Source organism: Manis javanica, chromosome 16, assembly GCF_040802235.1.
Source record: "Manis javanica isolate MJ-LG chromosome 16, MJ_LKY, whole genome shotgun sequence".
NCBI lineage: Eukaryota > Metazoa > Chordata > Mammalia > Pholidota > Manidae > Manis > Manis javanica.
The window spans coordinates 51661251-51683321 of record NC_133171.1 but is presented as its reverse complement, the minus strand read 5'-3'; the positions used below and the strand labels follow the sequence as shown (position 1 = coordinate 51683321).

The 22071-nt window shown below is 38.6% G+C and overlaps 1 protein-coding gene and 1 pseudogene across 6 annotated transcripts in view; one reads left to right on the top strand and one right to left on the bottom strand.

The window, feature by feature from the left end:
• The window catches only part of BTBD9 (BTB domain containing 9), a 504665-nt gene that overhangs the window by 361147 nt on the left and 121447 nt on the right, over positions 1-22071 (bottom strand). The window lies entirely within an intron of this gene.
• On the top strand, positions 516-16843 carry LOC140846782 (coiled-coil domain-containing protein 3 pseudogene; annotated as a pseudogene).

Genomic DNA, 22071 nt, shown 5'->3' with positions numbered 1-22071 from the left:
AACTAAAATAGACCACCACTGCTGTGAAAGACCACCTAACAGAGACATTCTACAGTGACCTCTGGTTACCCTTCAGCACTGCAGCCCTTCCAAACAAACTGGCACGAGGGTAAACGTAGCCAAGGAGAACCTAACATTTACATTTTATGATTTTATTTCAGTTTTTCATATAATTTTTAGTAGACCTACTTATGTGGATATAATTTAATTCTAAAGTATTTGGGAAATATACTTAGTCCAGTTGTGCCTGAAAAAAAGGAAAGAAAAAGTAATTTTCCAGTTTTACAGATGCTTTCAGAATTCTGTCTGAAGATGGATTAATCTACAGCTACTCAGCTGCAGAATATTACTTCTATTCCACAGACTTTGTAATATGAACTATTAAATCCATTAGATCGATAGCAATTCCTCCCACCTACTCTTAAAGAGCTGATTTAATGAGGACATCATTTTCTTAGTCAAAGCTTTCTTTCTTAAGGGAACACAGTCCTATGTGAACATAGTCAACATTTCCTCTTATATCATGACAACTTCATGTAAACAGAGCCTGCAACAGGGCAATGAGGCAAGATGTTGGGTGATAAATAAGCAAATTTATTTAAAAGATACCATTATGGAATTTGAGCTTAGAACTGGGCTTAACTTAAAAAGGTTAAATACAAGAAAACCAACATTAACCATTTTATTTCTCATTATCTTAAAATGACACAGGCATGAATGGCAGGACAATACAGAAAAAGGAAATGTTATTTTTTTTACTACTAAGTGTATAACCATTCACGATCAAATATTTCAATATCCTCTCTCTCTACTCCCTTAACCCTAACCCTAACCCTAACCCCAACCTTCTGCAACTAAGAGAGAATAATGGAAAGAAATTTACCCTTCTGTTCTCACGGGACCTGCACATTAACAGAGATGACAGAGGTATTATATCCATTGTTCTTGGGTTAGGCAGTACACGCAATGGAAACTTCAAGATATAGTCACCAACTGCCAAGCTCTTTCTCCTCTGAGCTTTTATACATGAAAAGCATAGAATAAATCCTAAAGTACTACTTAATGCACCGAAAATTAAAAACGGAGACATACGTTTGATCAATGTGCATTGTCTCACAAATACAGTTTCAAAGATAATTGGTAATGTTCTCTTTTTCAAAAGAACTGAGGGTTAAATATAGTCACTCTTTACAGAGACTGATGATCTTCAAGATGTGTAAATTATACATTACAGTTACATAACAGACTAAATCACAGTCATCAACAAAAGAACATTTGGCACAATTCTTAAAATTCTTATGATTCTAGCTCATAAGTGGGGCCTCAAAAAGGAGAAAACATCTCATCTTAAATCAGCCCTACAAGTAGCCTCACACCTCATGGCAGGAAACAAGTGTCCAAGGTGAATGGAAGAGAAGAAAGGTGATCATCTTCATTAGACTACAAAAATGGCAGTGGCCGGCAGGGGTGAGGGGGGGCTTTTATTTTCAGGGTTATCTAAAATAAAATAAATAATACTCAGTTACTCCATGAATTTAAAAAAACAGGAAGGCAGTCGACTAACCAGAAACATGTAGAACTGTATGTTTCAGCACAAATAGACCTAATGTGCCTTTTTATGTTCCTAGATTAAGTCCAGATGCTAAAGTTTGGTGAAAGAACAGATATTTTCAGGATAGTTTCAAAAATCTGGATAGCAGAAGCCAGAGACTGGCAAAGAACTCTCATGCTTTCACTGCAGCTCGAAAGGCTACATGGCCCCACAGTCCCATGCCAGTGCCACCCACTACAGGCAATTCAGAATGGGGCAAGTGCCCTTAGCTAGTCACATGCTAAGAAGGTCCAAATGCTTTACCTCAGTTCCTATGAAGCCAAAGAAGCAGGAAATCTCCTCAGGGTTCTTAGATGGATCCAATTAACACTCATCTCTGGCAAGCTCATCCTTCAATCTCCCACACAAAAACAGCTACCATTACTCTGTAATACCTATTAAGCAGCCATAATGATTGGAGTGAAATACACTAACGGAAAAGAAACAAAGAGATCTTCATGCAATAAAATGGAAGAAATATAGAAGATGTGCAAAGACCAAACCAACTAGGAAAGGACATTCTTTCCTTCACTCCGTAAGATTTTGCCTCTTCTGCCACCAGTTCAACACCATGTTCTCCCAGTACTCTGAACAAAAAGCAAAGAAGCTGCCTTCTAACAACTTTCAGAATTCAAAGCCAATACTCAGATTTCCAAGGGTCTAGAGATCCAAAGAGCCCATCAATTTTGATAAACTTGAAGGACTGGACAATCTAAGAGTTCCCAGAGCTGCTCCACTCAGCCTTGGTCATATTTGTGCATGACTATGAAGAAGTTTATGTCGACCTAGGTCCCCAAGAACAAGTATGATTTATAGGCTCTGGAACACCATCAAGACTTCTTGTGAGAGATTCCAAGACCAGAGAAAAGTAAAACATTTCATAAGATGATTATGTTTAAATTTATAGCCTTAGATAGCAAAAGAAGTCTCTGGCTTACTTTCTGAAAGTAATGTTTCCAAATAATTAACTACCAAAAACATGGTAGCCCCCACTTATCCACAGAGGACATGTTCCGAGACTCCCAGTGAATGCCCAAAACCCTAGATAGTACCAAACCCTGTATTTATAGTTGACCCTTGAACAGTATAGGGGATAGAGGAGCTGGGCCCCATGCAATTGCAAATCCATGTATAACCTAACTTAAACTACTAACAGCCTACTGTTGACTGGAAACCCTACCAATAACATAAAGAGTCGATTAACAAATTATTTTGTATGTTATATGTATTATTTACTATATCCTTACAATAAAGCTAGAGAAAAGAGAGTTTTCAAACTGCTTCAAATCTCCAAAAAGTTTTCCAATATATTTACTGAAGAAACAAAAACCTGTGTAGAAGGCTTAAAGATGGTGGTGTGAGAGGTGAGACAGAAACCTTCACTCAAAACCACAAACATTATGAAAATATAGCAAATACAACTAATCCTGAAAGAGCAACAGGAAAGAATGCTGTAACAGACTGCCTACATCTGGGGAAAAGAGCAGATTTCATGGGAAAGGGTAAAGTACTAAAGCTGTGATTCGGCAGGACCCAAGCCCTTCCCCCACCCCAGCTCACCAGAGGGAGGAAGAGAAATGGAGCAGAGAGGGGGTGGAGGTCTAGGACAGTGGAACACCCAGCCCTCGATAACTGCTCTGGGAGCAAGAACTTACATTACATGGTGCTCTGGAGATTACTGGGGTTGGAAAGCTAAGGCAGGTGAAATAGTCAAGAGAGGCTGAGATTTGAGCTGCTTGTGGAGAACAGGCACCCACAACTGGCCACTCTGGGCCAAAAGTAAGGCACGCACTCTAAGAGACTTCCCAACAGCGAGAGGGCTGCTAAAGGGGCAAGGATAGCACAGAGCTTTCTGCTCAGGAGAACGGACAGGTGGACAAAACTATCCTGGTGCACTGAGCCCAGCAGGTTGGGAACTTTCAGGAGCTTCAGGCGGTCTATTACCCTGGCCAGCAAAACAGCTCTGAGGCCCCGCACTGCAATATGCAGCCTGACACTCCTTCCTCCCAGCCAGTACCACCTTGCAACCCCCTGCTGCACCCATCATTGCACCAAGCCAGCCAGAGGGCGGTCCCACCTACAAGGGAATAGCATAGAGACTCCTTCACTGCAAGCTCGGCACCCTGACTGTGGCAGTGGAGGCAGGCACTACAGCCGGGAAGAAGGAAAGAGCTCTTTCCTCCCCCTAGGTACCAGCGCTGTTTGCCTGTGACCCCCGCCATCATTCCAGGGGCTTAGGAGCTCCAGAGAATAGAGCTTCTGGGCACTAGAGGGCTCCACATACAAATATGAAAAATCAAGGAACCTGGTTCAAACCCAAATCCCACAAACACTAGGACAAGGGCCAAGTGAAACTGAACTCACCAACTTTCCTGAAAGAGATTTCAAAATAAAAATCATAAATATGCTCATGGAGGTACAGAAAAATATTCAAGACCTCAGGGAGGAATTGAAAACAGAGATAGAAACTTTGAAAAATACAGTATCCAAGATGAAACATGGAATGGAGGGATTTAAAAGCAGATTAGAAGAAGTAGAGGAGATGGTAAATGAAATAGAAATTAAAGAAGAGGAATACAAAGGAGCTGAGGCACAGACAGAAAAAAGGATCTCAATGAAAGAATATTGAGAGAACTGTGTGACCAATACAAAGGGAACAATATTCACATTTTAGGGGTACCAGAAGAAGAAGAGAGAGAAAAAGGGATAGAAAATGTCTTTGAGGAATAATTGCTGAAAACTTCCCCTATGTGGGGAAAGAGAGTCTCCCAGGCCATGGAGGTGCACAGATCTCCCAACACAAGGGACCCAAAGAAGACAACACCAAAGATATATAATAATTAAAATGGCAAATATCAAGGATAAGGACAGGCTTTTAAAAGCAGCTAGAGAGAGAAAAAAATCACATACAAAGAAAACCCATCAGGCTATCATCAGACTTCTCAACAGAAACCTTCCATGTCAAAAGGGAGTGACATGATATATTTAATGCAATGAAACAGAAGGGCCTTGAACCAAGAATACTGCATCCAGCACGATTATCATTTAAATATGAAGGAGGGATTAAACAATTTTCAGATAAGCAAAAGTTGAGAAAATTTACCTCCCACAAACCACCTCTACAGTGCATTTTGGAGGGACTGCTATAGATAGAAATATTCCTAAGGCTAAATAGCTGTCACCAGGGGAAATAAAATGACAGCAAAGAAAGTAGAACAATTAATTACTAAGCAAATGAAAAATCAAATCAACTACCCCCAAAGTCAAACAAGGGATAGACAAAGAGTACAGAATATGAAACTTAATATATAAAGAATGGAGGAGGAAGAAAAAGGAGGAAAAAAAAAAAGAACTTTTAGGTTGTGTTTGTAATAGCATACTGAGTTAAATTAGACTGTTATTAAGGGAATTACCCTTGAACCTTTGGTAACAATGAATCTGAAGCCTGCAATGGCAATCAGAACATATCAATAATCACCAGAAATGTAAATTGACTGAATGCACCAATCAAAAGACACAGAGTTACTGAATGGGTAAAAAAAACAACACCCATCTATATGCTGCCTCAAGGGACTCACTTCAAACCCAAAGACATACAGAGACTAAAAGTCAAGGGATGGAAAATGATACTTCATGCAACCAACAGGGAGAAAAAAGCAGGAGTTGCAGTACTTGTATCAGACAAAATAGACTACAAAACAAAGAAAGTAACAAGAGACAAAGGACATTACATAATGATAAAGGGGTCAGTCCAACAAGATATAACCATTATAAATATCTATGCATCCAACAGAGGAGCACCTACATATGTGAAACAAATACTAACAGAATTGAAGGGGAAAATAGAATGCTATGCATTCATATTAGGAGACTTCAACACACCACTCACTCCAAAGGACAGATCAATCAGACAGAAAATAAGTAAGGATACAGAGGCACTGAACAACACAACCTAACAGACATCTACAGAACACTCCACCCAAAAGTGCAGCAGGATACACATTCTTCTCAAGTGCACATGGAACATTTTAAAGAACAGATCATATTTAAGGCCACAAAATGAGCCTCAGTAAATTCAGAAGGATTGAAATTATACCAACCAGCTTCTCAGATCACAAAGATATGAAACTAGAAATAAATTATTCAAAGAACACAAAGAATCTCACAAACACATGGAGGCTTAACAACATGTCCGTAAATAATGAATGGACAATGACCAAATAAAAACAGAGATCAAGCAATATGTGGAGACGAATGAAAACAGTAACACAACACTGCAAAATGTGTGGGACACAGTGAAGGCTGAGCTAAGAAGGAAGTATATTGCAATACAGGCCTACCTCAGGAAAGAAGAACAATCCCAAATTAACAGTCTAAACTCACAATTAATGAAACTAGAAAAGGAAGAACAAATGAGGCCCAAAGTCAGTAGAATGAGGAACATAATAAAGATCAGAGCAGAAATAAATAAAATTGACAAGAATAAAACAATAGAAAGAACCAATGAAAGCAGGAGCTGGTTCTTTGAAAATATTAACAAAATAGATAAACCCTGGCCAAGCTTATCCAGAAAGAAAGAGAGTCTACACACATAAACAGAATTAGAAATGAAAAAGGAAAAATCACTATGGACACCACAGAAATACAAAAGAATTATTAAAGAATAGTACGGAAAATTATATGCTAACAAATTGGATAACCTAGAAGAAATGGACAACTTTCTAGAAAGAAAAATAAAACCTTCCAAGACTGACCCAGGAAGAAACAGAAAATCTAAACAGACCAATTACCAGCAATGAAATTGAGCTGGTAACCAAAAAAACTACCTAAGAACAAAACTTCTGGACCAGATGCCTTCACCACTGCATTTTACCAAACATTTAGTGAAGACCTAATACCCATCGTTGTTAAAGTTTTCCAAAAAGTAGAAGAGGAGGAAATACTCCCAAACTCATTCTATGAGGCCAGCATCACTCTAATACCAAAACCAGGCAAAGACACCACAAAAGAAGAAAATTACACACCAATATGCCTGATGAACACAGATGCAAAAATACTCAATAAAATATTAGCAAATTGAATTAAAAAATACACCAAAAAGATCATCCATGATGATCAAGTACAATTTATTCCAGGGATGCAAGGATGGTACAATATTCAAAAATCCATCAACATCATCCACCACATCAACAAAAAGGACAAAAACCACATGATCTCAATAGATGCTGAAAAAGCATTTGACAAAGTTCAACATCAATTCATGATAAAAACTCTCAACAAAATGGGTATAGAGGGCAAGTACCTCAACATAATAAAGGCCATATATGACAAACCCACAGCCAACATCATACTTAACAGAAAGAAGCTGAAAGCTTTTGCTTTAGGATCAAGAACAAGACAAGGATGCCCACTCTCCCCACTTTTATTCAACATAGTACTGGAAGTCCTAGCCAAAGGGGAAGGGTAGTAAAGGGTGAGTGGGGAGGGAAGGCAAAGTGGATTGAGGGGCATTATGATTGGCACAACTGGTATGGGGGGTGTCATGACGAAGATAGTGTCGCACAGAGAAGTGGTGACTCTGTGGCATCTTACTACACTAATGGACAGTGATTGCAATGGGGTGTGGGGGGGACTTAATAATATGTGTGAATGTAGTAACCACAATGTTTTTCATGTGAAACCTTCATAAGAATGTATATCAATGATACCTCAATAAAAATAATAATACAGTGTCTGTACCATACAATTTCACTTATATGTGGAATCCAAAAAACAAAACAAGTGAACAAACAAACAAAAACCAGAAACAGACTCACAAATATAGAGATCTGGTGGCTGCCAGAGGGGAGGGGGTTGGGGGGATGGGCAAAACAGGTGAAGGGGATGAAGAGGTACGAACTTCCAGTTGTAAAATAGATTAGTCACAAACAACTATACTTCAATTAAAAAAATAATAAAATAAAATAAAATACATTAGTTGGGGGATGAACAGTGCAGCATATGGAATACAGTCAATAATATTGTAATAGCTTTGTATGATGACAGATGCTAACTGTACTTGTGGTGAGCATATCATAATGTATATAATTGTTGAATCACTATTTTGTACACCTGAAATTAATATTATGTATCAACTGTACTGTATTAAAAAAATACATCATCTTTTCTTTCACAGCCCCCCATAAAAAAAAAAAAGAAAAAATCTATAAGTAGACCCATGCAGTTCAAACTCATGTTCAAGGGCCATCTGTACTATATTTTCCTACATATAACTACCTAAGATAAAGTTTAATTTCTAAGTTAGGCACAGTAAGACTAACAATAACTAATAATACAATAGAACAATTGTAACCATATACTGTAATGAAATTTATATGAATGTGCTCTCTCTCAAAATATCTCATTGCACTGTGTTTACTGTTCTTGTGATGATGGAAGACGATTAAATTCCTATGTGATGAGATGAAGTGAGGTGAAGAGCATAGGCATTGTGACATAGTGTTAGGCTAGTAATGAACTGATGATACATCAGAAGAAGGATTATCTGCTGCTGTACTGTGGTTGACCACAGGTAACTGAAAACGTGGGAGGGAAACTTTGGATAAGGGGGGACTACAGTAATGCTATGGAAAGAAGCTCATAAGGTGTATTGAGACCCAGATCTGTACCTTCTCAAATACCTGCAACCACCATCCTGTCCCTACCCAACCCCTGAGCTGGTGCTTCATCCAGGACTTGGATAAAATATCATACCTCAGGGCATGGGATCTGCCATCCTGAGCAGCCACAGAGGACCTAGATGAGGCAGTTTGGGAGTGCAGAGGAGTCCACAACCCACAGGACCAACCTCTAACAACTAGGAATGATAGACAGGAGGAAACCAGGTAGATAAATTCCCCTTTTCTTTCTCTTCTCAAATGACTATTCCAGGTACAGTTCTTCCTCACAACCCTTTCAGAGAAATCTTGTTGGCAGGTGAATATGCCTGCTGAGTGACCTGCTCGGTTTCTCCACAGCTTGTTGTAAAGCAAGCACTAGCTCTACAATACATCAAATCTATTTCTTTGCATCTTTCCTTAATTCTCTTCTTTTTGCCCTTACCCTTACAGACCAGACCTGCACCTCTCAAAGAAAGTGTCAATACTTTAACTCTTGCCTTACGCTCTGTTTTCTAGAGAAGCCAAACTTAGACCTTAGGCTTATAGGATTTAATTCTAGATGAAAGTAAGAAGAAACAATTAAAAGGTACATTTTAAAAATTCAATAAATACTGATAAATCCTAAGAAGCAGAAAAACATTAAGCACCTAAAATGTAAAAGACCAGGCCCAATACAGTATGGAATGTCACCAACTGAGAAAGCATTTGGGCAGCAACAAATGGCAAAGACAGAATTTCTTGAAAGTGCCCCACCACCACCACTTCAGAAGACAAAATCAGGCATCTTCATTAAGGAGCAGTGCATTTTCTGTTGCCTATGCAAGTGATTCCTTTCCTCATCTTCCCCTTCCCCTCTCTTCCTATTTCTCCCCCCTTCCCTTCCATTCCCTTTCTTGCTTCCTGCCTGCCTTCTTTTCTCCTTCCCCTCCTGTCCCGGCCCTGATTGTATCAGTGAATCTTTTTCATGTCAACAAGGGAGGATGCTTTATCCAGGGTACATCCTGATCAGAAATCACCATGGTTCCATTATCTTCACCAGTGACTGATTCAGGTTTGAAAAATTCAACTAGTTCTAGCCAGTGTCATATGGAGGTCTGCAGGGGGCTTCTGGGAAAGGTTTCTTAGGTTTTCTAAGGGACAGAAAGGAAGAGAGTTGTTGCATCTGGATGTGATGCCTGGACTTTAACAGCCATCTTATGGCCAAGAAAGGTTACAGTATGAGGGCAAAGCTGACAGAGCAATGATGGCAGAGCCTAAAGACAGAAAAATGCAAGGTCCTAACAATATCAAGAGATAAGTTAACCAGGCCTGAAGCTGTACCAGCTCTGTATTTTTATGTAAGGAAGTATATTTATATTTATTTAAGTATACTTATTTAAGCCTCTTAAACTCAGGGTTTCCTAGTACATGAAGCTAAAAGCATCTTCACTGATGCATAAAGGATCTGGCTGATTAGAGAATAATTTAAGTATCAACCATCATTATAGAAGGGATACAGTTAGATTTGACAAAGAACTGGTTTTTGTCCTCAGAAGTTTAAAATCTATTTTTTAAGACATATAAAACATATGATATATCTTTTAAAGAAAAAATGGTGAAGCACAGGAACATAGAATAGAGAAATCATTACTCTGGAGCGTCAGAGGTGGCTTCCCAAAGGAGATGAAACCCATATACATGTTTTTTTGCACAGCATAAAGGCATGCTGTCTAAACTCAGAGTTACTTCAACTTCCAGGAAGCTCTATCCTGCAGGTATCTACAGTTTCATCTGTCCAGCATCTCGTGTGGGTGGCAAATCCTGCTTCCTTCACTCTCTGTGAGTTCAGGGATGGGCACCAGACCCAAAGAAGGCTAGTCAGAGCATTTCCAGGGATTTTTCTATCTTAGGATCATAACAAGTAAGTCTCATAAGGGTCTGGGTTACATAGTATATGGCATTGTGCAAAGTCAGTGAAAGCACACTTAAGATCTGCGTATTTCTTTGCATGTAAATTTTACATCAAAAGAAAAAATGTAAACATATTGAAATCTAAGTGAATAATATGCATGCTGAAGTATTTAGGAGGAAGTGTAATGATGTCTGCAATTTACTCTGAAGTATATTTTTACAACATGCACTGATGGAGAGGACAGATGTGTGATAACCTAAGTATACTAATATTCTTGTATATAGTAAAGCTTTTTGTTTGGAAAACTTCATGATAAAAGTTTTTGGGAAAAAGCAAGTTGCGATCCCACTCTGCTGGCAATGCTGTAATTGCCCAGGAGCTATGTTAGTCATGCTTCCCAGGGTATGGAGGGAAAATGCTCCAGAATATGAACATGCAGGAAGAATCAAGAACAAGGAGTCAGGGTTTGTTGTTCCTGGCTCCAGCTACCCTTGAGGTCCCTGTTCCATCCCTGATATTTCAGCAGTTACTAAGTCAAAAAATTATTTTTCACCTAATCTGGCTAGTGGTGAGTTCCTATCACTTACAAACTAAGAAGTCCTGACTAATATGCCAGCCTAAGGTAATGGAAAGAACTGTAGACAAGATAGATGGCTACCATAGCCTTATTTATAAGAACAAAATACAGAAATGATTTCATTGTTCAACAAAAGAGAAATAGTGAAATTTTTAGGGTATATTTGATGACATGAAATAATCCTCTTGGTAAATTTTTAAATGAAAATCCCACAAAATTTTATATATAAAACTATATATTATGACACAATTGTATAAAAAGAAAAAATAAACTTAGAAAAAGTTACATGAAAATATACAAATTTGTCAACATTGATTATCTCTGGGTTTAGGATTATTTTGTTCCAATGTATAACTTTCTTTGTTTTCTAAGTTTTTTTCAGTAAGCATGCATTACTTTTTAATAACCAAAAAAGAAATCATTTTTTAAACTTCACTGCTATTAAAGATTTAAGAAAAATATAAATCTCATGGCTTGGTTCTCAGGCACCACAAATGTTATCAGTGCTCAAGAATATGTGAAATCTTCCATGCATTCCCGAAGGCTTGGGAAGTGGTAGCCCAATGGTTAAGACCTGTGAAGTGACACTATCTTAGTTCAAATCCCCACTGTGCCCTTAGTAAATTTATTGTTTGGGGCAAATTATTTAATCTTTCTTACCTTAATTTCTCGATCTACTAAACTGGGAAACATCACTTACCTTATGGGTTTGTTTGGGAAATAATGAGATAATACATGTAGAACACTAAAATATGGTGTTCAATGCATTGCAAATGATAATCATCACTGTCATCCTCATGAACACCTTGTCTGATGATCTTTACCTAAAAATATAATTTAACTCATCAAAAACTATTAATTTAGTCATTTTCACCTTTTCTCTGTTTCTGAATACCTTTTATACCTAGCCTGTCTTCTTCCTTTTAGTCACAACTTTATATACATGGTTTCCAAATTCCTGCTAGGTACCAGCACTGTCCCAGTACAAGATGCCATGTGCTGACCAAGAGTGTGACCCTCGTCCTTTCTGAAGCTAGGCCCACAGGCTCCACTTTGTTCTTCTCATCTGCTTCCCCAAATCTTTAATCACTTCCTCTCCGCTGGCTTCTTTCTCTCTGCCTGAAAATGTATGTATCTACCAATTTTGGGGGGAAAAAAATCTTAATTTGAACCTAATAGAATTCAAATTTCTTCTTCCTTTTATATCCATACTTCTCAAATAAAAGGCCCCAAATCTGTTTTTTTATACTTTATTGAAACTTCATTTACCAAGATTACCAATGGCTTCCTTATTGCCATACCAAATAACTATTTTAGGCCTCATTCTGTTTGGTCTGCAGCCTCCAACACTGACAACTATGCAGTGTGTGCAAACTCTCTTCTCTTCATTAATGTACATAGTCAACACCATCTTGGTTTTCTCCTAGTCGGTTGGCTGCTTTATCACATTCCCTTAAACCAGATTTGCCACAAGGACCCTGCTCTTCCTAGTCTTTCTCTAGATCCTGACTGTTCCATGGCTTCAAATATTAGCTGTAAGGGGATGAATACCATATTTCTAATTTCAGCCTTGACTTTTCTGAGTTTCAGTCCTTCATTTCCAACTGCCTGCCAGGCGTTTCCAACCAGCCTTTCAATGTAAGCATGCCCAAAAAATTTGATACTCTATCGACAGACTGCTTCCTATTACGATTTTCCCTCTGTAGTTTAAGACACCACATGAGGGAAGAGGACATACTAGGCAGGAGAAAACTGCTCAAAAAATAAAGGCAGGCGAGCCTGGCGGGCTGCAAGAGCGCCGCGCGAGCTGCCGGGCGCGCGGGGCTGCCTCTCCCGGCCCGGCGGGACTGGCTCCCCGGCGCCGCCCGCTCCGGGCTCCCCACCATGCGCCCAGGCTAGTGCCCCCGGGCACCTAGCCGCCGGCATGCTGCGCCCGTTGCTGCTCGCCGCGCTCTGCCAGGCCGCCGGCTCGCGCCCGCCCGCGCCTGCCAGCTGCTCTCTGAGTGGCGCCCCCAGAGCGAGGTCTGCCGCGCCGAGCTGGCCGAGACCATCGTATACGCCAAGGTGCTGGCGCTGCACGGGGAGGTGCGCGGCCTCTACAACTATCTGTCGTGGCACTACGAGGCCAGCGAGGCGGGGCTCCTCTACTCTGCCGAGGTCGAGATGCTGTGCGACCAGGCGTGGGGCAGCGGGCACCTAGAGGCTCCAGGCTCAACCTCACGGGGCTGGGCTACTTCTCGTGTCACTCCCATGCCGTGGTCCAGGATTACTCGTATTTCTTCTTCCTGAGGATGGATGAAAATTATAACCTCTTGCCTCATGGAGTAAATTTCCAAGATGCCATCTTTCCAGACACTCAAGAGAACAGAGGATGTTTTACAGCCTTTTCCAGTTTTCCAACTGTTCTCAAGGGCAGCAACTGGTGACTTTCCCCAGTGACTGAGAGATCCAGGAAGACAATAGGCTGTGGGACTGATGACTGGCATGCACCTGGCATGGCGGTGATTGTGTGGCCAAGTCAGTCGAGATGGCCTATCACTGCCAGTCCCCCATCTGGTGTGTTTAGAGGATTGTGGCAGACTGCTGGAGAGAGTTCTACTGTGGGTACGCTGCAGGACAAGGGCTTTTTTATGGGTTGGTGAGCCAGTTTGCGTCTGTTAGGTGGCTCCTATGGGCTTCCACGTGGAAGTATGAAATGGTGGTCATAGAGTTTCTCTCCTGTCTGACACCCACCCAACCTTCCAAACAAGCGGTAGCAACTATTAGTTTCTGGTAAATATTCAGTGAGTAGTTTCATCCAACAAATAATCCAGACATGTTACTGACCACCATCCCTGACACAGTGGCGGCACTCTATGTACACTTTGCTAAACCTTGGCTTTGTTCACAAGTAGGTCTTGAAGATGTTTCTGTATCAATATCAATGCCTATGAAGTTGTCTTAAACGGCTGCATGGTATTCGGTTGTATGGATGTGTTACAGTGTATTTAATCTAGCCCCCTATTGATAGGTAGTTTGTTTTGTTTCCGCTATGTTGCTAGTACAGGGAGTGTGGGGATATATGATATTGTACATACCTGATTTGGTGGGATTGTAGAGTTCAATTTGCAGCAAATATTTTCCAGAATGTCATATGGGTGGAGTCACATGGCAGGTTGCATTTTTTAGTTTGGTTCTTTTACTTAGCCTAATGCATGTGATAGTCTTCTATGTTGTGTGTATTAATAGTTTCTGCCCTTTTTTTTTATTGCTGAGAAGTATTTCATTATAGGGATGTGCCATGGTTTTTATCATCCATTCACCTATTGAGAGGTATTTGGGTTGTTTCTAGTTTTAGGCTCTTGGAGCTTCTATACACATACATGTCAGGTTTTTGTGCGAATATAAATGTTGGTCTCTGTTGGGTATTTAGGATTGGTTTGCTGAGTCATAAGGTAAGTGTGTGTTTAGCTTTGTAAGAAACTGCAGACTTGTTTTTGAGAGTGGTTGTACCATTTTGCATTTATATTAGAAATGTATGAGCACTCCAGTTTTCTGCATCTTTATTTGTACTTGGTATTGTCAGTTAGAAAAAGTAGACATTGTAATAGATTTGTGACATTTTCTCATTGTGTGTGGGGGTTTTTTGTTACATTTCTACATATATGTGAGATCATATGGTACTTTTGACTTATTTCACTTAGCATAATGCTTGCAAGGTCTATCCATGTTGTTGCAAATGGCAGTATCTCCTTTTTAAAGGCTTAATCTATTGTGTATATACACTACAATTTCTTTACCCATTAATCCTTCAGTGGACATTTAGGTTGTTTCCATATCTGGGCTGTTGTAAGTAATGCTGCAATAAACAGAGGATTGCATGTATTTTTTTCTAATTAATGTGTTAGTTTGCTTTGGATAAATACCCAGAAGTGGTGTAGTTAGATCATACAGTATTTTTCTATTTTTAATTTTTTGAGGAACCTCCATACTGTTTTTCACAGTGGCTGCACCAATTTTCATTACCACTAGCAGTGCGTGAGGGCTCCCTTTTCTCCACATTCTCTCCAACACTTACGATTTCTTGCCTTTTTGATAATAGCCATTCTAACAGGTGTGAAGTGATATCTCATTGTGGTTTTGATTTGCACTTCTCAGATGATTAGTAAAACTGAACATTTTTTATGTGTCTGGCCATTTTTGTGTCATCTTTGGGGAAATGTTGATTCAGGTCTTCTGCCCATTTTTTAATCACATTTTTGTTGTTGAGTTATATGCATTCTTTATGTATTTTGGATATTAACTCTTTATCAGATATATCCTTTGCAGATATTGTCTCCTATTCAGTAAGTTGCCTTTTCATTTTGTTGGTTTCCTTTGCTGTGCACAAGCTTGCTAGTTTGATGTGGAAGAATTTAAAAAATAAAAAATAAAAAATAAAGGCAGGCAAATTCTTTCAATTTTCCATGACGATGCCTCCTGCAAGTATCTCACCCTCTCCATTTTTACTGTAACAATCCCAGTTCAGCCTGTGCCATGGCTATAATGTCCCCTGCCACCATTCTTACCACCTGTCTCCACAAAACTAGCAAACTACTTCATATCCAAATTAAAATACTGCTTGTACCCTACCACTTGCCAAGATGAAATCCAAACTCCTGACAGTAACACTCAAAGTCTTAGGAGTTGGGCCTAAGTATGTCTTTCTGCCTAGCATTCAAATTCTCATGTTTCAGACAACCCTACCCCAACCAGCCTGTGTCCTTGATGCATCCTGCAGTCTCCCTGCCTTGTCTAGACTTGCCTCTCCCTTCCTCTAAGATTATCCAAATTCCATCTGTCCTTCAAATCTCAGCCGAATCCGCCATGCAGTCCTCAAACGGCATTTTGGTCTAGAATGTTTTTGCTCCTGTTATTGATATTATTACATCACGCTTACTGTGTACCAGGCACTGTTCTAAGTACTTTATAGATATATTAACTGAATTAATTTATATATCATAATAATGCTTCAAAGTTAGGTACTATTATTATTTGTGTTTAACAGACAGGGAAAACGAGGCATAGAAAAACTAAGCAACTGTCCAGACATATGGCACGTGAGTAACAGATCCATGATTCACACCCAGGCAGTGGGGCTCCAAAGTTTATGTTCTTAAATGTTGTCTTCTGCTGCCTATCTGGAATTCTTTAGCTTTTTTTGGCTATATTGTTCAGTTGTTAATATGCTGCTTTGAGGTATCTCTTCAATAACTAGCAGATAAAAAGACATACTTATTACTAATGACTAATTACTTAGAAAGCAGGGGGTGAACCTTTATGACTTATATTTTGCCAGTTACTAATCACTATAAATCAATATTAATTTATAGATAAGATGAAAAAATACTAGAAAGTGAAATAAATAAGAATAGGCAAAATTTTTAAATCTGGGAAGTAACTTTAAACCATTTACAAATATAAAGGTTTATTAAAAGAAAGTTGGTTGGTTATTGGCTGAGTTTTATTCTCAGGTCATAGAGCATAACCATAAATATGGAATATCAGGAAAACAATTTTTTAGTGGGTATATATTATGAAATGCTGTATGACAGGCTAAGAAATTTCTCTTCTTCTTTGGATCCCTAGGAATAAAAAATTCCTAGGAAAAATTGAGTAATCTTACCTGAAAGTAGAGAAATTTATTATTATTAGAACAGTGGGCACACAGCAAGACTTAAATCAATGTTTATTTAATAAATGGATGAGCTACCCTGACCACAAAATGTCCAAAATGTCTCCTGTAGAACACTATTTTTATGCAGAACTGCATTCCAGTAAATCCAACATTATGATTGTCGGTCCCTGCCTGTGTCTGACCTGCAGATAAGGGAGGAGACGCGATGAGGCATCAAAGATCTGAAAGGACCAGCCAGGGGACTCAAGGTGTAACTGCGCAAGAGTGGTGCTGGGAGGGCACCTCTCATATTTATTGATCAAATGGCTGTTAACAACAATAAAATTCTGTATAGGGGACTCAATACACAATCATTAATCAACCCCAAGCCTAACTCTCAATGGTCTCCAATCTTCTGAAGCATAACGAACAAGTTCTTACATGGTGAACAATGCAAGGGCAGTCATATCACAAAAACTTTTGGTTTTGATCACTCATCATGAACCATAAACAATCAAGTCAGATACAATTATTCATTTGATTTTTATACTTGATTTATATGTGAATCCCACAATGATCTTCTGAAAATGTACACACAGACTAAATAACACAGGGTTATTTAATTGCATCCATTCAGAAACTAGTTTTAATAGTTTTGTCATAGCTGGTATTCATTTTGGCATTATTTAGGCAAAAATTTCAGTTACTTCTTAAAGCCACTCTTACTTGATAAACATTATAAAATAAAACCACAAACAGGTAATCTCTGCCCTTTAGCTAAGGTTTTCAAGATTCAAGATGAAGATATGAGTCACCAGAGGTCAGAATAATTCATTCTCTTCTTCTCTCCTTCCTTAACTCTGTCTGGAGAGGGTGGTAGTATCAAACAAGAGAAAGCCAGATAAATCTGGCTATCTTGTCAATGTCTGCATGATCAAGCCCTCAGAAACAGACTCAACTCTTAGTAAAATTCACTTAAGAATGAAGTAAGCACTAGAATGATTAATTTATAATAAAAAAATTGTCACATCAGTAAGAGAATATATGCTGACTTGATCAGCACATTTAATCCATTCAACAGAAGTCAAAATCATAACCAGAAACAAATTTCCTAGAGGAGGGAATATATCACTATGATTTCCAAATATATTTTTTTTAATCATGAGAAATCACTCTCACAGAAATCAGAAATATTTATAGACTGCATGCTTGGTGCAATTTCTCTGTGTAGAGAGAACTGCATGGAAGTCAGAAAGGTACTTGACAGGTTTGTATTCCCCAGAAGAAAGTTAGTATTCAAATGAACATAGGCATCAAGCCTTACTATTGGGACTAGAAACAAATGCTTGGATATGCTCTCTTGGAATTTATCTCAGTGAATTTCTTTTTATTATCCTTCCACAAGTGGCCAACAGGCCTTCTGATTAACTTATTTTTTGGATATGTAAATACACAAAAGATTAACAAAGACTCTTGAAGAACAAATCTATCAATTTCTGATGATTCTGCAGATTTAATGCATCAGGTTAACATTTCATTTTAACACATGGGCAAGCATATCTCTTTCATTTTTATTTCTTTTTGACAGATGGGATAGGGGAAATTTAGGGAAAGTACTTCATTTTAGTTACCATGTACTCACAACATTGATATTGAATTTCATGTTATAAACAAAGTATGTTAGATATAAAAATGGAGTGGCAGGCCTTCAAAACTTGTTCTCCCATCTTCAGCAAATTTTAGCTGATACATGACTACCCAACTGACAGTACATTTCCCAACTTCCGTACCAGTTGACATGGCCAGTAGCCCAGTCTCACCAACAGAATGCTAGTGCAAGTGATAAATACTCTTCCAGCCTTGGTCCTACTACACTGGGCATGTGCAATCTGCAACATGGAAACTACCGAAGACTCGTGGAAGGCAGCATCACCATGCCAACCTAAGTTCCAGGAGGTCGTGAGGGAGAGCCTGCATATCAGCCCTAGACTGTTAAGGGACGGGAAAATAACCTTCTTTTATCAAAGTCACTGGGTCTCTTTCATACAATAACTTAATCTGTTACAGACATTGATAAAATTAAATACCAGAACTACCTATTAGAACCCACAACCACTCTTAGCAAATTCATAGTACTGAGGTACCAATTTGACAGGAAAAATCACCCAGTATGAATTTATTCCCACACACCTGATGCCTCAGAATTCATTAGCTTCTTAAGGTAAAAAAGTTATAGTTGAGTCCATAATATTAAACCCAAGAGACAAGAGAATTACAAATTACTCTGGTGAAATTAAGGCATTACTGAGGAGCACATGCATTGTCAATAGTAAAGTGAGAGAAATGATCAAAGTATTCATTGTGACTTTAACTCTGAAATCCAAGTACATTTTAGGAGTGACAGGTGTTATCTACATAACATCCTTATAACATATCTTAAATATAAGCAGGAATAATTTTGATACTCAAAATTATTATCCACATCAGTTTTTAAATCTGAACTTATTAAGTCTACAGCCCTTCATTTACAAAATTTTCAATCACTTGTACATTTAACTAATATTAATAATTAATGCCAACAACTAGTGTAATATTAAATAATGGTTGTATCTTTTTGTTTTCATTTTTTTAACTGAAGTATAGTTGATATACAATCTTCTATTGGTTTCAAGTATACAACACAGTAGTTCAGCAGTTACACAAATTATTAAATCCTCACCCCAACTAGTGCAGTTACTATCTGTCAACAAAGAAAGATGTTACAGAATCACTGGCTATATTCTCCATGCTATACCATCACCCCTGTGAATAATGGTTGAATCTTAATTCAAACAAGTATTATCAACATCAGCCTTATTTAAATGTATTTACTCTTCTAGCCATATGAACTCAGGCTTAACATTAATTTCCAAGTTGGGTAGAAATGAAGCAAAGGATATGAGACTCTGGTGTCTGAATTCCTTTAGGACAGATGGCTGGTCTTGAAAGTATTTATAACCAGATGACCACTGTTCTGTTCAAGAATTATACTGTGTCACAGCCAACTTTTGATTATTTATATTAACCAAAGCAGAGCACAGATGTTCAAAACCAATCCACAAATCACTTCTAGTTGGCTTTGAAATGACTAATAATTTTTAAAAGAGATTTCCTTCATTATCTTTTTTGGAGGGTAATATGGAAAATGACTTGCATTTTCTGGGTACAAGCCAAATGATGGGAGCATAACCGGTAGTCAGATCAATTCAATATGGGTATAAAAACTCACCACAAATAAAATGGAAAGCTGAGCAATTGTAAGAGATAAATGAGATTTGACTCCAGGTATTAAAAATAAGAACTTTTCAAACATAATTCTGTGTTAGGCTCTATGTGGAATTAGACTCAGAGATGCAACTAAAGAAAAATTTTGTACTACATTAGAGTTCACAAGCTATACGAAAGAATTATTTCTAGAAACCCTATGGCAGTTGGACTGCCAGTCTTAAAGGTTTCTCACAGAAAGAAAGGCAGGGATGTTGATGTTATTAGTGATTTCCTCTTTGAAGTTACAGTTCTTTATTGATATTGTAAAGAACAGAACTCGTGGGTCATGAGCACTGCTCTATGTACTCCAAATCTGAAAATGGGACTGAGACACTTTAGGAAGCAGTGGTGTCATAGGGGCATGAAGACAGAAGGCACTCGGAAAAGCAGGGCTCTTCTCCCTCTGCCGCGCTCCCGGGCTAGTGCGGCAGACAGCTGTTTGGCTTGGTGTAGAGCTTCATCTTCTGTTCTGTACAGAGTCTAAGAAATATCCAGCATTAAATAAATGCTAGGTAACACAGTGGAGGTATAATAAATTAACATTAAATGCTCCATAGTGGGGCCCATTTTAAGGATTAGGCTAGTAATCCCTAAGACTTATTTTTGATAAACTGCTTTGTATTACAATAAACCTTATTGTATTACAAGAGATTTAGTGACGTATCATGTCTTACACACTTGCAAATCCCTAACTTATTTATTAAAAATAAAGCATTTATTCTTTATGTAAGATTTATAAAATCGTGTCCATCTTAGGATGCCTCTGGGTGTTCAAGCAGTATAGATGCAGATACAAAATTCTAACAGAGAGAAAAGCCAGACTCTGTTTAGATTTCCTTTTCATTCTTTTTTTTTTAAGCACTAAACAAAACCAGTGTGCCTTATACCTGAAGGTCCACTAAAGGGCCAACATTATAAAGATTTATAAAATAAAAAGTCTGTCTCAAGAAAACACTGCTATCTCTGGACATGAAAGACGTGGGCCGACTAGCGGGAGAGCTTCAGTGGTGCCTCACTGGAAGTGAGTATTAAGATACTTAAAGGTTTAAGTATAAATTTTTTAAAAGTAAAGTCTCTGAATTTAACTCCAAAGCACAGTCGAGCTGTGATGTCTCTCCTGCTGTTTCTATGATGCCAAATGCTAGAGTGGCGATACTCTGCACACAGCATCACCCTCATGTGGTCTGCACTGAGCAAGGACCTTCTCTTTCACATACATTCACAGCTTCATCAGGACAGCTAGTCAAGGAAACACAATAGCTGTCTCAATGTTGGACAAAGGTGAAATGGCCATCAGAAACTTAATGACAATGTTTCTGGAAGTCTCAGGTAAAAGACTCCTAAACTAAAATGCATGTTATTCATATTTATTCTGATTTTTATATTCAGGCCTGCTCTCTCCCACATAAAATGCACAAAAAATCACAAAATGGATATCAGGCTAATAAAATGTTTGGACATAAATTATTACTGAAAATAGACAATAACTTTCATGGGTTTTTTCTGTTATGTTAGCTATGCTTGTACAATGTCTTGCTTAGAGTAAGTGCTCACATTTGAGGAAGGACAAGGAGGAGGGAAGAATTCAAACAGGAGGGAATTTTTTGTTGTTTTTGTTGTTATCATTAATCTACAATTACATGCAGAACATTATGTTTACTAGGCTCCCCCCTTCACCAAGTCCCCCCTACAATCCCCATTATAGTCACTGTCCATTAACGTAGTAAGATGCTATAGACTCACTACTTGTCTTCTCTGTGCTGTACAGCCCTCCCCATGCCCCCTGCCACATTATACATGCTAATCGTAATGCCCCCTTTCTTCTTCTCCACCCTGATCCCTCCCTTCCCACCCATCCTCTCCAGTCCCTTTCCCTTTGGTAACTGTTAGTCCATTCTTGGGTTCTGTGATTCTGCTGCTGTTTTGTTCCCTCAGTTTTTCTTTGTTCTTATACTTCACATATGAGTGAAATCATTTGGTACTTGTCTTTCTTCACCTGGCTTATTTCACTGAGCATAATACCCTCTAGCTCCATCCATGTTGTTGCAAATGGTAGAATTTGTTTTCTTCTTATGGCTGAATAATATTCCCTTGTGTGTATGTACCACATCTTCTTTATCCATTCATCTATTGATGGACACTTACTTGCTTCCATTTCTTGGCTATTGTAAGTAATGCTGCGATAGGGGTGCATTTGTCTTTTTCAAACTGGAGTGCTGCATTCTTAGGGTAAATTTCTAGAAGTGAAATTCCTGGGTCAAATGGTATTTCTATTTTGAGCTTTTTGAGGAACCTCAATACTGCTTTCCACAATGGTTGAACTAATTTACATTCCCACCAGCAGTGTAGGAGGGTTCCCCTTTCTCCGCAACCTTGCTAACATTTGTTGTTGTTTGTCTTTTGGATGGAGGT